Source organism: Schistocerca americana, chromosome 1, assembly GCF_021461395.2.
Source record: "Schistocerca americana isolate TAMUIC-IGC-003095 chromosome 1, iqSchAmer2.1, whole genome shotgun sequence".
NCBI classification, from domain to species: Eukaryota; Metazoa; Arthropoda; class Insecta; order Orthoptera; family Acrididae; genus Schistocerca; species Schistocerca americana.
The window spans coordinates 13,792,176-13,810,740 of NC_060119.1; positions in this window are offsets into that span (position 1 = coordinate 13,792,176).

Sequence of the window (18,565 nt, forward strand, 5' to 3'; positions counted from 1 at the left end):
TTAAATACAAATGGCACAATGCCGACTCATGTCCAAGAAGACTGACTCTTCTTACTGTCTATGCTTTGAACCTTTCCTGTGACACTAGATATAGATTCCGATGCTTCACTTCAGGTTTTGCTGTATCCCTCTGTCCTTCTTATTGACGACGAAACATAGAAATTGCATTAGAATTAAATAGAAAAGCCAAAATTCCGACTTAAGTACAAGAAGACTGAATCTCCCTGCTGTCTATGTTTTGAAACATTCCTGTGACACTAGTTATAGATTCCGATGCTTCACTTCAGGTTTACTGTATCCCTCTGACATTCTTATTGACGATGAAACACAGAAATTGCATCGAAATTAAATACAGACGGCACAATGCCGACTTAAGTACAAGAAGACTGACTCTTCCTACTGTCTATGTTTTAACCATTCCTGTGACACTAGTTATAGACTCCGACGCTTCACTTCAGGTTTACTGTATCCCTGTGACCCTCTTATTGACGATGAAACACAGAAATTGCATCGGAATTAAATACAAAAGGCACAATGCCGACTCAAATACAAGATGACTGGCTCTTCTTACTCTCTATGATTTGAGCCTTTCCTGTGATACCGGTTTTAGATTCCGTTGCCTCACTTCAGGTTTACTGTATCTCATGGACCTTGTTATTGACAACGAAACACAGAAATTGTATCGGAATTAAATACAAAAGGCACAATGCCGACTTAAGTACAGGAAGACTGACTCTTCTGACTGCCTATGTTTTGAACCATTCCTGTGACACTAGTTATAGATTTCGATGCTTCACTTCAGGTTTAATGTATCCCTCTGACCTTCCTATTGTCGACGAAACACAGAAATTGCATCGGAATTAAATACAAAAGGCACAATGCCGACTTAAGTACAAGAAGACTGACTCTTCTTACTGACTATGTTTTTAACATTCCCTGTGAGACCAGTTTTAGACTCCGATGCTTCACTATATGTTTACTGTATCGTTTGGACCTTCTTATTGACGACGAAACGCAGAAATTGCATCTGATTTAAATAGAAGAGGCACAATGCCGACTTAAGTTCAAGAAGACTGACTCCTCCTTCTGCTATGTTTTGAAAGATTCCTTTGACACTAGTTATAGATTCCGATGCTTCACTTCAGGTTCACTGTATCCCTCTGACCTTCTTATTGACGACGAAACACAGAAATTGTAACGGAATTAAATAGAAAAGGCACAATGCCGAATGAAGAACAATAAGACTGACTCTTCCTACTGTCTATGTTTTGAACTTTTCCTGTTACACTAGTTATAGATTCCGATGCTTCAATTCAGTTTTCCTGTTTTTCGTGGACCTTCTTATTGACGACGAAACACAGAAATTGCATCGGAATTAAATAGAAAAGGCACAATGCCGACTTAAGTACAAGTAGACTAAATCTTCTTACTGTCTATATTTTGAACCATTCCTGTGACACTAGTTATAGATTCCGATGCTTCACTGTATGTTTACTGTATCCCTTGGACCTTCTTATTGACGACGAAACACAGAAAGTGCATCGAATTTAAATAGAAGAGGCACAATGCCGACATAAGTTCTAGAAGACTGACTCTTCCTACTATCTATGTTTTGAACCATTCCTGTGACACTAGTTAAAGATTCCGATGCATCACTTCAGGTTTACTGTATCCCTTGGACTTTCTTAAGACGATGAATCACAGAAATTGCATCGGAATTAAATACAATAGGCACAATGCCAACTTAAGTACAAGAAGACTGACTCTTCTTGCTGTGTATTGTTTGAACCATTCCTGTGACACTAATTATAGATTCCGATGCTTCACTTCATGTTTACTGTATCACGCTGACCTTCGTATTGACGACGAAACACAGAAATTGCATCGGAATTAAATAGAAAATGCACAATGCCGACTTAAGTACAAGAAGACTGGCTCTTCCTACTGTCTATGTTTTGAATCATTACTGTGACTTTAGTTTTAGATTCCGATGCTTCACTTCAGGTTTACTGTATCCCTTGGACCTTCGCATTGACGACGAAACACAGATATTGCATCGGAATTAAATACAAACGGCACAATGCCAACTTAAGTACAAGAATACTGACTCTTCCTACTGTCTATGTTTCAACCATTCCTGTGACACTAGTTATAGACTCCGATGTTTCACTTCAGGTTTACTGTATCCTTGTGACCTTCTTATTGACAATGGAACACAGAAATTGCAACGGAATTAAATACAAAAGGCACAATGCCGACTCAAATACAAGATGACTGGATCTTCTTACTCTCTATGATTTGAGCCTTTCCTGTGAGACCGGTTTTAGATTCCGTTGCTTCCCTTCAGGTTTACTGTATCCCATGGACCTTGTTATTGACAACGAAACACAGAAATTGCATCGGAATTTAATAGAAAAGGCACATTGCCGACCTAAGTACAAGAAGACTTACTCTTCTTACTGCCTATGTTTTGAACCATTCCTGTGACACTAGTTACAGATTTCGATGCTTCACTTCAGGTTTACTGTATCACTCTGACCTTCCTATTGACGACGAAACACAGAAATTGCAACGGAATTAAATAGAAAAGGCACAATACCGACTTAAGTTCAAGAAGACTGACTCTTCCTTCTGATATGGTTTGTAAGATTCCTTTGACACTAGTTATAGATTCCGATGCTTCACTTCAGGTTTACTGTATCCCTCTGACCTTCTTATTGACGATGAAGTACAGTAATTGTATCGGAATTAAATACAAATGGCACAATGCCGACTCATGTCCAAGAAGACTGACTCTTCTTACTGTCTATGCTTTGAACCTTTCCTGTGACACTAGATATAGATTCCGATGCTTCACTTCAGGTTTTGCTGTATCCCTCTGTCCTTCTTATTGACGACGAAACATAGAAATTGCATTAGAATTAAATAGAAAAGCCAAAATTCCGACTTAAGTACAAGAAGACTGAATCTCCCTGCTGTCTATGTTTTGAAACATTCCTGTGACACTAGTTATAGATTCCGATGCTTCACTTCAGGTTTACTGTATCCCTCTGACATTCTTATTGACGATGAAACACAGAAATTGCATCGAAATTAAATACAGACGGCACAATGCCGACTTAAGTACAAGAAGACTGACTCTTCCTACTGTCTATGTTTTAACCATTCCTGTGACACTAGTTATAGACTCCGACGCTTCACTTCAGGTTTACTGTATCCCTGTGACCCTCTTATTGACGATGAAACACAGAAATTGCATCGGAATTAAATACAAAAGGCACAATGCCGACTCAAATACAAGATGACTGGCTCTTCTTACTCTCTATGATTTGAGCCTTTCCTGTGATACCGGTTTTAGATTCCGTTGCCTCACTTCAGGTTTACTGTATCTCATGGACCTTGTTATTGACAACGAAACACAGAAATTGTATCGGAATTAAATACAAAAGGCATAATGCCGACTTAAGTACAGGAAGACTGACTCTTCTGACTGCCTATGTTTTGAACCATTCCTGTGACACTAGTTATAGATTTCGATGCTTCACTTCAGGTTTAATGTATCCCTCTGACCTTCCTATTGTCGACGAAACACAGAAATTGCATCGGAATTAAATACAAAAGGCACAATGCCGACTTAAGTACAAGAAGACTGACTCTTCTTACTGACTATGTTTTTAACATTCCCTGTGAGACCAGTTTTAGACTCCGATGCTTCACTATATGTTTACTGTATCGTTTGGACCTTCTTATTGACGACGAAACGCAGAAATTGCATCTGATTTAAATAGAAGAGGCACAATGCCGACTTAAGTTCAAGAAGACTGACTCCTCCTTCTGCTATGTTTTGAAAGATTCCTTTGACACTAGTTATAGATTCCGATGCTTCACTTCAGGTTCACTGTATCCCTCTGACCTTCTTATTGACGACGAAACACAGAAATTGTAACGGAATTAAATAGAAAAGGCACAATGCCGAATGAAGAACAATAAGACTGACTCTTCCTACTGTCTATGTTTTGAACTTTTCCTGTTACACTAGTTATAGATTCCGATGCTTCAATTCAGTTTTCCTGTTTTTCGTGGACCTTCTTATTGACGACGAAACACAGAAACTGCATCGGAATTAAATAGAAAAGGCACAATGCCGACTTAAGTACAAGTAGACTAAATCTTCTTACTGTCTATATTTTGAACCATTCCTGTGACACTAGTTATAGATTCCGATGCTTCACTGTATGTTTACTGTATCCCTTGGACCTTCTTATTGACGACGAAACACAGAAAGTGCATCGAATTTAAATAGAAGAGGCACAATGCCGACATAAGTTCTAGAAGACTGACTCTTCCTACTATCTATGTTTTGAACCATTCCTGTGACACTAGTTAAAGATTCCGATGCATCACTTCAGGTTTACTGTATCCCTTGGACTTTCTTAAGACGATGAATCACAGAAATTGCATCGGAATTAAATACAATAGGCACAATGCCAACTTAAGTACAAGAAGACTGACTCTTCTTGCTGTGTATTGTTTGAACCATTCCTGTGACACTAATTATAGATTCCGATGCTTCACTTCATGTTTACTGTATCACGCTGACCTTCGTATTGACGACGAAACACAGAATTTGCATCGGAATTAAATAGAAAATGCACAATGCCGACTTAAGTACAAGAAGACTGGCTCTTCCTACTGTCTATGTTTTGAATCATTACTGTGACTTTAGTTTTAGATTCCGATGCTTCACTTCAGGTTTACTGTATCCCTTGGACCTTCGCATTGACGACGAAACACAGATATTGCATCGGAATTAAATACAAACGGCACAATGCCAACTTAAGTACAAGAATACTGACTCTTCCTACTGTCTATGTTTCAACCATTCCTGTGACATTAGTTATAGACTCCGATGTTTCACTTCAGGTTTACTGTATCCTTGTGACCTTCTTATTGACAATGGAACACAGAAATTGCAACGGAATTAAATACAAAAGGCACAATGCCGACTCAAATACAAGATGACTGGATCTTCTTACTCTCTATGATTTGAGCCTTTCCTGTGAGACCGGTTTTAGATTCCGTTGCTTCCCTTCAGGTTTACTGTATCCCATGGACCTTGTTATTGACAACGAAACACAGAAATTGCATCGGAATTTAATAGAAAAGGCACATTGCCGACCTAAGTACAAGAAGACTTACTCTTCTTACTGCCTATGTTTTGAACCATTCCTGTGACACTAGTTACAGATTTCGATGCTTCACTTCAGGTTTACTGTATCACTCTGACCTTCCTATTGACGACGAAACACAGAAATTGCAACGGAATTAAATAGAAAAGGCACAATACCGACTTAAGTTCAAGAAGACTGACTCTTCCTTCTGATATGGTTTGAAAGATTCCTTTGACACTAGTTATAGATTCCGATGCTTCACTTCAGGTTTACAGAATCCCTTGGACCTTCTTAATGACGATGAAACACAGAAATTGCATCGGAATTAAATAGAAAAAGCACAATGCCGACTTAAGTACAAGAGGACTGACTCTTCCTACTGTCTATGTTTTGAACCATTCCTGTGACACTAGTTAAAGTTTCCGATGCATCACTTCAGGTTTACTGTATCCCTTGGACCTTCTCAACACGATGAAACACTGAAATTGCATCGGAATTAAATACAAAAGGCACAATGCCGACTTAAGTACAAGAAGACTGACTCTTCTTACTGCCTATGTTTTGAACCATTCCTGTGACACTAGTTATAGATTTCGATGCTTCACTTCAAGTTCACTGTATCCCTCTGACCTTCTTATTGACGACGAAACACAGAAATTGTAACGGAATTAAATAGAAAGGGCACAATGCCGGATGAAGAACAATAAGACAGACTCTTCCTACTGTCTATGATTTGAACTTTTCCTGTTACACTAGTTATAGATTCCGATGCTTCAATTCAGTTTTCCTGTTTTTCGTGGACGTTCTTATTGACGACGAAACACAGAAATTGCATCGGAATTAAATAGAAAAGGCACAATGCCGACTTAAGTACAAGTAGACTAAATCCTCTTACTGTCTATATTTTGATCCATTCCAGTGACACTAGTTATAGATTCCGATGCTTCACTGTATGTTTACTGTATCCCTTGGACCTTGTTTTTGACGACGAAACACAGAAAGTGCATCGGATTTAAATAGAAGAGGCACAATGCCGACATAAGTTCTAGAAGACTGACTCTTCCTACTGTCTATGTTTTGAACCATTCCTGTGACACTAGTTAAAGATTCCGATGCATCACTTCAGGTTTACTGTATCCCTTGGACTTTCTTAAGACTATGAATCACAGAAATTGCATCGGAATTAAATACAATGGGCACAATGCCAACTTAAGTACAAGAAGACTGACTCTTCTTGCTGTGTGTTGTTTGAACCATTCCTGTGACACTAATTATAGATTCCGATGCTTCACTTCAGGTTTACTGTATCCCGCTGACCTTCGTATTGACGACGAAACACAGAAATTGCATCGGAAGTAAATAGAAAATGCACAATGCCGACTTTAGTACAAGAAGACTGACTCTCCCTACTGTCTATGCTTTGAATCATTCCTGTGACTTTAGTTATAGATTCCGATGCTTCACTTCAGGTTTACTGTATCACTTGGACCTTCTCATTGACGACGAAACACAGATATTGCATCGGAATAAAATACAAACGGCACAATGCCGACTTAAGTACAAGAAGACTGACTCTTCCTACTGTCTATGTTTTAACAATTCCTGTGACACTAGTTATAGACTCCGATGTTTCACTTCAGGTTTACTGTATCCCTGTGACCTTCTTATTGACAATGGAACACAGAAATTGCATCGGAATTAAAAACAAAAGGCACAATGCCGACTCAAATACAAGATGACTGGCTCTTCTTACTCTCTATGATTTGAGCCTTTCCTGTGAGACCGGTTTTAGATTCCGTTGCTTCACTTCAGGTTTACTGTATCCCATGGACCTTGTTATTGACAACGAAACACAGAAATTGCATCGGAATTTAATAGAAAAGGCACATTGCCGACCTAAGTACAAGAAGACTGACTCTTCTTACTGCCTATGTTTTGAACCATTCCTGTGACACTAGTTATAGATTTCGATGCTTCACTTCAGGTTTACTGTATCACTCTGACCTTCCTATTGACGACGAAACACAGAAATTGCAACGGAATTAAATAGAAAAGGCACAATGCCGAATTAAGTACAATAAGACTGACTCTTCCTACTGTCTATGTTTTGAACCATTCCTGTGACACTAGTTATAGATTACGATGCTTCACTTCAGGTTTACTGTATCATTTGGACCTTCTTATTGACGACAAAACACAGAAATTGCATCGGATTTAAATCGAGAAGGCACAATGCCGACTTAATTTCAAGAAGACTGACTCTTCCTTCTGATATGGTTTGAAAGATTCCTTTGACACTAGTTATAGATTCCGATGCTTCACTTCAGGTTTACAGTATCCCTTGGACCTTCTTAATGACGATTAAACACAGAAATTGCATCGGAATTAAATAGAAAAGGCACAATGCCGACTTAAGTACAAGAAGACTGACTCTTCCTACTGTCTATGTTTTGAACCATTCCTGTGACACTAGTTAAAGTTTCCGATGCATCACTTCAGGTTTACTGTATCCCTTGGACCTTCTCAAGACGATGAAACACACAAATTGCATCGGAATTAAACACAAAAGGCACAAAGCCGACTTAAGTCCAAGAAGACTGACTCTTCTTGCTGTGTATGGTTTGAACCATTCCTGTGGCACTAATTATAGATTCCGATGCTTCACTTCAGGTTTACTGTATCCCGGTGACCTTCGTATTGACGACGAAACACAGAAATTGCATCGGAATTAAATAGAAAATGCACAATGCCGACTTAAGTACAAGAAGACTGACTCTTCCTACTGTCTATGTTTTGAATCATTCCTGTGACTTTAGTTATAGATTCCGATGCTTTACTTCAGGTTTACTGTATCCCTTGGACCTTCTTATTGACGATGAAACACAGAAATTGCATCGGAATTAAACACAAAAGGCACAATGCCGACTTAAGTACAAGAAGACTGACTCTTCCTACTGTCTATGTTTTAACCATTCCTGAGACACTAGTTATAGATTCCGATGCTTCACTTCAGGTTTACTGTATACCTCTGACCTTCTTATTGACGATGAAACACAGTAATTGCATCGGAATTAAATACAAAATGCACAATGCCGACTCATGTACAAGAAGACTGACTCTTCTTGCTGTGTATGTTTTGAACCATTCCTGTGACACTAGTTATAGATTCCGATGCTTCACTTCAGGTTTACTGTATCCCTGTGACATTCTTATTGACGATGAAACACAGAAATTTCATCGGAATTAAATACAAACGGCACAATGCCGACTTAAGTACAAGAAGACCGACTCTTCTTACTGACTATGTTTTGAACACTCCCTGTGAGACCAGTTTTAGATTCCGATGCTTCACTATTTGTTTACTGTTTCCCTTGGACCTTCTTATTGACCATGAAACACAGAAATAGCATCGGAATAAAATAGAAAAGGCACAATGCCGACTTAAGTACAAGAAGACTGACTCTTTTTACTGCCTATGTTTTGAACCATTCCTGTGACACTAGTTATAGATTTCGATGCTTCAATTCAGGTTTACTGTATCCCTCTGACCTTCTTATTGACGACGAAACACAGAAATTGTAACGGAATTAAATAGAAAAGGCACAATGCCGAATGAAGTACAATAAGACTGACTCTTCCTGCTGTCTATGATTTGAACCATTCCTGTGACACTAGTTATAAAATCCAATGCTACACTTCAGGTTTACTATATTTCTCTGACATTCTTATTGACGATGAAACACAGAAACTGAATCCGAATTAAATACAAAAGGCACAATGCCGACTTAAGTACAAGAAGACTGACTCTTCTTACTGTCTATGTTTTGAACTTTTCCTGTTACACTAGTTATAGATTCCGATGCTTCAATTCAGTTTTCCTGCTTTTCTTGGACCTTCTTATTTACGACGAAACACAGAAATTGCATCGGAATTAAATAGAAAAGGCACAATGCCAACTTAAGTAAAGAACACTGACTCTTCCTACTGTACATGATTTGAACTATTAATGAGACACTAGTTATAGATTCCGATGCTTCACTTCAGGTTTACTGTATCCCTCTGACATTATTATTGACGATGAAACACAGATATTGCATCGGAATTAAATAGAAAAGGCACAATGCCGACATAAGTACAAGTAGAATAAATCTTCTTACTGTCTATATTTTGAACCATTCCTGTGACACTATTAATAGATTCCGATGCTTCACTGTATGTTTACTGTATCCCTTGGACCTTCTTAGTGACGACGAAACACAGAAATTGCATCGGATTGAAATAGAAGAGGCACAATGATGACATAAGTTCAAGAAGACTGACACTTCCTTCTGCTATGTTTTTGAAAGATTCCTTTCACACTAGTTATAGATTCCGATGCTTCACTTCAGGTTTACAGTATCCCTTGGACCTTCTTAATGACGATGAAACCCAGAAATTGCATCGGAATTAATTAGAAAAAGCACAATGCCGACTTAAGTACAAGAATACTGACTCTCCTAACTGTTTATGTTTTGAACCTTTCCTGTGACACTAGTTATAGATTCCGATGCTTCACTTCAGGTTTACTGTATCCCTCTGACCTTCTTATTGACGATGAAGTACAGTAATTGTATCGGAATTAAATACAAATGGCACAATGCCGACTCATGTCCAAGAAGACTGACTCTTCTTACTGACTATGTTTTTAACATTCCCTGTGAGACCAGTTTTAGACTCCGATGCTTCACTATATGTTTACTGTATCGTTTGGACCTTCTTATTGACGACGAAACGCAGAAATTGCATCTGATTTAAATAGAAGAGGCACAATGCCGACTTAAGTTCAAGAAGACTGACTCTTCCTTCTGCTATGTTTTGAAAGATTCCTTTGACACTAGTTATAGATTCCGATGCTTCACTTCAGGTTTACAGTATCCCTTGGACCTTCTTAATGACGATGAAACACAGAAATTGCATCGGAATTAAGTAGAAAATTCGCAATTCCGACTTAAGTACAAGAAGACTGACTCTCCTTACTGTCTATATTTTGAACCATTCATGTGACACTAGTTATAGATTCCGATGCTTCACTTCAGGTTCACTGTATCCCCTGGACCTTCTTATTGACGTCGAAACACAGAAACTGAATCAGAATCACATAGAAAAGGCACAATGCCGACTTAAGTACAAGAAGACTGACTCTTCTTACTGACTATGTTTTGATCATTTCCTGTGAGACCCGTTTTAGGTTCCGATGCTTCACTATATGTTTACTGTACCCCTTGGACCTTCTTATTGACGACGAAACACAGACGTTGCATCGGAATTAAATAGAAAAATCACAATGCCGACTTAAGTTCAAGAAGACTAACTCTTCCTACTCTCTATGTTTTGAACCATTCCTGTGACACTAGTTATAGATTCCGATGCTTCACTTCAGGTTTACTGTATCCCTTGGTCCTTCTTATTGACGACGAAACACAGAAATTGCATCGGAATTAAATAGAAAAGGCACAATACCAACTTAAGTACAAGACGACTGACTCCTCTCACTGACTAAGTTCCTGTGAGACCGGTTTCAGATTCCGATGCATCACTTCAGGTTTACTGTATCCCATGGACCTTCTTATTGACATCGAAACAAAGAAATTGCATCGGAATTAAATAGAAAATTCACAATGCCGACTTAAGTATAAGAAGACTGACTCTTCTTACTCTCTATGTTTTGAACCATTCCTGTGACACTAGTTATAGATTCCGGTGCTTCACTTCAGGTTTTCTGTATCCCTCTGACATTCTTATTGACGAAGAAAAACAGAAATTGCATCGGAATTAAATAGAAAAGGCACAGTGCCTACTCAAGTACAAGTAGTCTGTCTCTTCTTACTGTCTATGTTATAAAGCTTTCCTGTGAGACCGGTTTCAGATTCCGATGCTTCACTATATGTTTACTGTATCCCTTGGAACTTCTTATTGACGATGAAACACAGAAATTGCATCGGAATTAAATACAAAACGCACAATGCCGACTTAAGTACAAGAAGACTGAGACTTCTTACTGATTATGTTTTGAACATTTTCTGTGAGACCAGTTTTAGATTCCGATGCTTCACTACATGTTTACTGTATCCCTTGGACCTTCTTATTGACGATGAAACACATAAATTGCATCAGAATGAAATACAAAAAGCACAATGCCGACTCAAATACAAGATGACTGGCTCTTCTTACTCTCTATGATTTGAGCCTTTCCTGTGATACCGGTTTTAGATTCCGTTGCCTCACTTCAGGTTTACTGTATCCCATGGACCTTGTTATTGACTACGAAACACAGAAATTGCATCGGAATTTAATAGAAAAGGCACATTGCCGACCTAAGTACAAGAAGACTGACTCTTCTTACTGACTATGATTTTAACATTCCCTGTGAGACCAGTTTTAGACTCCGATGCTTCACTACATGTTTACTGTTTCCCTTGGACCTTCTTATTGACGATGAAAGACAGAAATTGTATCGGAATTAAATACAAAAGGCACAATGCCGACTTAAGTACAAGAAGACTGACTCTTCTGACTGCCTATGTTTTGAACCATTCCTGTGACACTAGTTATAGATTTTGATGCTTCACTTCAGGTTTAATGTATCCCTCTGACCTTCCAATTGTCGACGAAACACAGAAATTGCATCGGAATTAAATACAAAAGGCACAATGCCGATTTATGTACAAGAAGACTGACTCTTCTTACTGACTATGTTTTGAACATTTACTGTGGGACCAGTTTTAGATTCTGATGCTTCACTATATGTTTACTGTATCCCTTGGACCTTCTTATTGACGATGAAACACAGAAATTGCATCGGAATTAAATACAAAACGCACAATGCCGACTTATGTACAACAAGACTGACTCTTCTTACTGACTATCATTTGAACATTTCCTGTGAGACCAGTTTTAGATTCCGATGCTTCACTATATGTTTACTGTATCCCTTTGAGCTTCTAATTGACGATGAAACACAGAAATTGCATCGGAATTAAGTACAAAACGCACAATGCCGACTTATGTACAACAAGACTGACTCTTCTTACTGACTATCATTTGAACATTTCCTGTGAGACCAGTTTTAGATTCCGATGCTTCACTATATGTTTACTGTATCCCTTTGAGCTTCTAATTGACGATGAAACACAGAAATTGCATCGGAATTAAGTACAAAACGCACAATGCCGACTTAAGTACAAGAAGACTGAGACTTCTTACTGATTATGTTTTGAACATTTTCTGTGAGACCAGTTTTAGATTCCGATGCTTCACTACATGTTTACTGTATCCCTTGGACCATCTTATTGACGATGAAACACATAAATTGCATCAGAATGAAATACATAAGGCACAATGCCACCTTAAGTACATGAAGACTGACTCCTCCTACTGACTATGATTTCAACATTTCCTGAGAGACCAATTTTACATTCCGATGCTTCACTATATGTTTACTGTATCCCTTGGACCTTCTTATCGACGATGAAACACAGACATTGCATCGTAATTAAATAGAAAAGGCACAATGCCGACTTAAGTACAAGAAAACTGACTCTTCTTACTGTCTATGTTTTGAACCATTCCTGAGATACTAGTTACACATTCCGATGCTTCACTTCAGGTTTACTGTATCCCTCTGACCTTCTTATTGACGAAGAAACACAGAAATTGCATCGGAATTAAATACAAAAGGCAAAATGCCGACTTAAGTACAAGAAAACTGACTCTTCTCACTCTCTTTGTTTTGAACCATTCCTGTGACACTAGTTATGGATTTCGATGCTTCACTTAAGGTTTACTGTATCCCTCTGACCATCTTATTGACGATGAAACACAGAAATTGCATCAAAATTAAATACAAAAGGCACAATGCCGACTTAAGTAGAAGAAATCGAACTCTTCTTACAGGCTGTGTTTTGAACCATTCCTGTGACATTAGTTATCGATTCCGATGATTCACTTCAGGTTTACTGTATACCTTGGACCTTCTTATTGACGATGAAACACAGAAATTGCATCCGAATTTGATACAAAAGGCACAATGCCGACTTAAGTACTAGAGGAGTGACACACCAACTTTCTATGATTTGAACCGATCCTGTGAGTCCAGTATTAGATTCCGATGCTTCACTTCAGGTTTACTGTATCCCTTGGACCCTCTTATTGACGATGAAACTCAGATATTGCATCCGAATTTAATACAAAAGGCACAATGCCGTCTTAAGTACAAGAGGACTGACACTCTAACTTTCTATGATTTGAACCTCTCCTGTGAGTCCAGTTTTAGATTCCGATGCTTCTCTTCAGGTTTACTGTATACCTTGGACCTTCTAATTGACGATGAAACACAGAAATTGCATCCGAATTTAATACAAAAGGCACAATGCCGACTTAAGTACAAGAGGACTGACACTCTAACTTTCTATGAATTGAACCTCTCCTGTGAGTAAAGTTTTAGGTTCCGATGCTTCACTTCAGGTTTACTGAATGACTCTGACCTTCTTATTGACGATGAAACAAAGAATTTGCATCGGAATTAAATACAAAAGGCACAGTGCCGACTTAAGTACAAGAAGACTGACTCTTCTTACTGACTATGTTTTGAACATTTGCTGTGGGACCAGTTTTAGATTCTGATGCTTCACTATATGTTTACTGTATCCCTTGGACCTTCTTATTGACGATGAAACACAGAAATTGCGTCGGAATTTAATACAAAAGACACAATGCCGACTTATGTACAACAAGACTTACTCTTCTTACAGACTATCATTTGAACACTTCCTGTGAGACCAGTTTTAGATTCCGATGCTTCACTATATGTTTACTGTATCCCTTGGAGCTTCTTATTGACGATGAAACACAGAAATTGCATCGGAATTAAATAGAAAAGGCACAATGCCGACTTAAGTACAAGAAAACTGACTCTTCTTACTGTCTATGTTTTGAACCATTCCTGAGATACTAGTTACACATTCCGATGCTTCACTTCAGGTTTACTTTATCCCTCTGACCTTCTTATTGACGAAGAAACACAGAAATTGCATCGGAATTAAATACAAAAGGCAAAATGCCGACTTAAGTACAAGAAAACTGACTCTTCTCGTCTTTGTTTTGAACCATTCCTGTGACACTAGTTATGGATTTCGGTGCTTCACTTAAGGTTTACTGTATCCCTCTGACCATCTTATTGACGATGAAACACAGAAATTGCATCAAAATTAAATACAAAAGGCACAATGCCGACTTAAGTACAAGAATTCGAACTCTTCTTACAGTCTGTGTTTTGAACCATTCCTGTGACATTAGTTATCGATTCCGATGCTTCACTTCAGGTTTACTGTATCGCTCTGACCTTCTTATTGACGATGAAACACAGAAATTGCATCGGAATTGAATACAAATGGCACAATGCCGAATTAAGTACAAGAAAACTTACTCTTCTTACTGTCTATGTTTTGAACCATTCCTGTGACACTAGTTATAGATTCCGATGCTTCACTTCAGGTTTACTGTATCTCTCTGACCTTCTTGTTGACGATGAAACACAGAAACTGCTTCGGAATTAAATAGAAAAGGCACAATGCCGACATAAGTACAAGAAGGCTGACTCTTCTTACTGTCTATGTTTTGAAGCATTCCTGTGACACTAATTATAGATTCCGATGCTTCACTTCAGGTTTATTGTATCCCTCTGACCTTCTTATTGACGACGAAACACAGAAATTGCGTCGGATTTAAATAGAAGAGGCACAATGCCGACTTAAGTTCAAGAAGACTGACTCTTCCTTCTGATATGGCTTGAAAGATTCCTTTGACACTAGTTATAGATTCCGATGCTTCACTTCAGGTTTACAGTATGCCTTGGACCTTCTTCATGACGATGAAACACAGAAATTGCATCGGAATTAAATAGAAAAGGCACAATGCCGACTTAAGTACAAGAAGACTGACTCTTCCTACTGTCTATGTTTTGAACCATTCCTGTGACACTAGTTAAAGTTTCCGATGCATCACTTCAGGTTTACTATATCCCTTGGACCTTCTCAAGACGACGAAACACAGAAATTGCATCGGAATTAAATACAAAAGGCACAATGCCGACTTAAGTACAAGAACACTGACTCCTCTTGCTGTGTATGGTTTGAACCATTCCTGTGACACTAATTATAGATTCCGATGCTTCACTTCAGGTTTACTGTATCCGGGTGACCTTCGTATTGACGACGAAACACAGAAATTGCATCGGACTTAAATAGAAAATGCACAATGCCGACTTAAGTACAAGAAGACTGTTTCTCCCTACTGTCTATGTTTTGAATCATTCCTGTGACTTTAGTTATAGATTCCGATGCTTCACTTCAGGTTTACTGTATCCCTTGGACCTTCTTATTGACGATGAAACACAGAAATTGCATCGGAATTAAATACAAAAGGCACAATGCCGACTTAAGTACGAGAAGACTGACTCTTCTTACTGTCTATGTTTTAAACCTTTTCTGTGACACTACTTATAGATTCCGATGCTTCACTTCAGGTTTACTGTATCCCTTGTACCTTCTCATTGACGACGAAACACAGATATTGCATCGGAATTAAATAGAAAAGGCAAAATGCCGACTTATGTACAAGAAGACTGACTCTTACGTGTCTAAGTTCTGAACCATTCCTGTGACACTAGATATAGATTCCGATGCTTCACTACAGGTTTACTGTATCCCTTGGACCTTCTTATTGACGACCAAACACAGAAATTGCATTAAAATTAAATAGAAAAAGCACAATGCCGACTTAAGTACAAGAAGATTGAATCTTCCTACCGTCTATGTTTTGAACCATTCCTGTGACACTAGCTATAGATTCCGATGTTTCACTTCAGGTTTACTGTATCCCTCTGACATTCTTATTGACGATGAAACACAGATATTGCATCGTAATTAAATAGAAAAGGCACAATGCCGACTTAAGTACAAGTAGACTAGAACTTCTTACTGTCTATATTTTGAACCATTCCTGTGACACTATTTATAGATTCCGATGCTTCACTGTATGTTTACTGTACCCCTTGGACCTTCTTATTGACGACGAAACACAGAAATTGCATCGGATTTAAATAGAAGAGGCACAATGCCGACATAAGTTCAAGAAGACTGACTCTTCCTTCTGCTATGTTTTGAAAGATTCCTTTGACACTAGTTACAGATTCCGATGCTTCACTTCAGGTTTACAGTATCCCTTGGACCTTCTTAATGACGATGAAACACAGAAATTGCATCGGAATTAATTAGAAAAAGCACAATGCCGACTTTAATACAAGAACACTGAATCTTCCTACTGTCTATGTTTTAACCATTCCTGTGACACTAGTTATAGACTCCGATGCTTCACTTCAAGTTTACTGTATCCCAGTGACCTTCTTATTGACGATGAAACACAGAAATTGCATCGGAATTAAATACAAAAGGCACAATGCCGACTCAAATACAAGATGACTGGCTCTTCTTACTCTCTATGATTTGAGCCTTTCCTGTGAGACCGGTTTTAGATTCCGTTGCCTCTCTTCAGGGTTACTGTATCCCATGGACCTTGTTATTGAGAACGAAACACAGAAATTGCATCGGAATTTAATAGAAAAGGCACATTCCCGACATAAGTACAAGAAGATTGACTCTTCTTACTGACTATGTTTTTAACCATTCCTGTGACACTAGTTATAGATTTCGATGCTTCACTTCTGGATTAATGTATCCCTCTGACTATCCTATTGACGACGAAACACAGAAATGGCATCGGAATTAAATACAAAAGGCACAATGCCGACTTAAGTAAAGAAGACTGAGTCTTCCTACTGTATATGATTTGAACCATTCCTGAGACACTAGTTATAGATTCCGATGCTTCACTTCAGGTTTACTGTATCCCTCTGACATTCTTATTGACGATGAAACACAGATATTGCATCGGAATTAAATAGAAAAGGCACAATGCCGACTTAAGTACATGTAGACTAAATCTTCTTACTGTCTATGTTTTGAACCTTTTTCTGTGACACTAGTTATAGTTTCCGATGCTTCACTTCAGGTTTACTGTATCCCTAGGACCTTCTTATTGACGATGAAACACAGAATTTGCATCGGAATTAAATGGAAAAGGCACAATGCCGACTTAAGTACAAGTAGACTAAATCTTCTTACTGTCTATATTTTGAACCATTCCTGTGACACTAGTTATAGATTCCGATGCTCACTTCAGGTTCACTGTATCCCCTGGACTTTCTTATTGACGTCGAAACACAGAAACTGCATCAGAATCACATAGAAAAGGCACAATGCCGACTTAAGTACAAGAAGACTGACTCTTCTTACTGACTATGTTTTGATCATTTCCTGTGAGACCCGTTTTAGGTTCCGATGCTTCACTATATGTTTACTGTACCCCTTGGACCTTCTTATTGACAACGAAACACAGACGTTGCATCGGAATTAAATAGAAAAGTCACAATGCCGACTTAAGTTCAAGAAGACTAACTCTTCCTACTCTCTATGTTTTGAACCATTCCTGTGACACTAGTTATAGATTCAAATGCTTCACTTCAGGTTTACTGTATCCCTTGGTCCTTCTTACTGACGACGAAACACAGAAATTGCATCGGAATTAAATAGAAAAGGCACAATGCCGACTTAAGTAAAGAACACTGACTCTTCCTACTGTACATGATTTGAACTATTAATGAGACACTAGTTATAGATTCCGATGCTTCACTTCAGGTTTACTGTATCCCTCTGACATTATTATTGACGATGAAACACAGATATTGCATCGGAATTAAATAGAAAAGGCACAATGCCGACTTAAGTACAAGAAGACTGACTCTTCTTACTGACTATGTTTTGATCATTTCCTGTGAGACCCGTTTTAGGTTCCGATGCTTCACTATATGTTTACTGTACCCCTTGGACCTTCTTATTGACAACGAAACACAGACGTTGCATCGGAATTAAATAGAAAAGTCACAATGCCGACTTAAGTTCAAGAAGACTAACTCTTCCTACTCTCTATGTTTTGAACCATTCCTGTGACACTAGTTATAGATTCAAATGCTTCACTTCAGGTTTACTGTATCCCTTGGTCCTTCTTACTGACGACGAAACACAGAAATTGCATCGGAATTAAATAGAAAAGGCACAATGCCGACTTAAGTAAAGAACACTGACTCTTCCTACTGTACATGATTTGAACTATTAATGAGACACTAGTTATAGATTCCGATGCTTCACTTCAGGTTTACTGTATCCCTCTGACATTATTATTGACGATGAAACACAGATATTGCATCGGAATTAAATAGAAAAGGCACAATGCCGACTTAA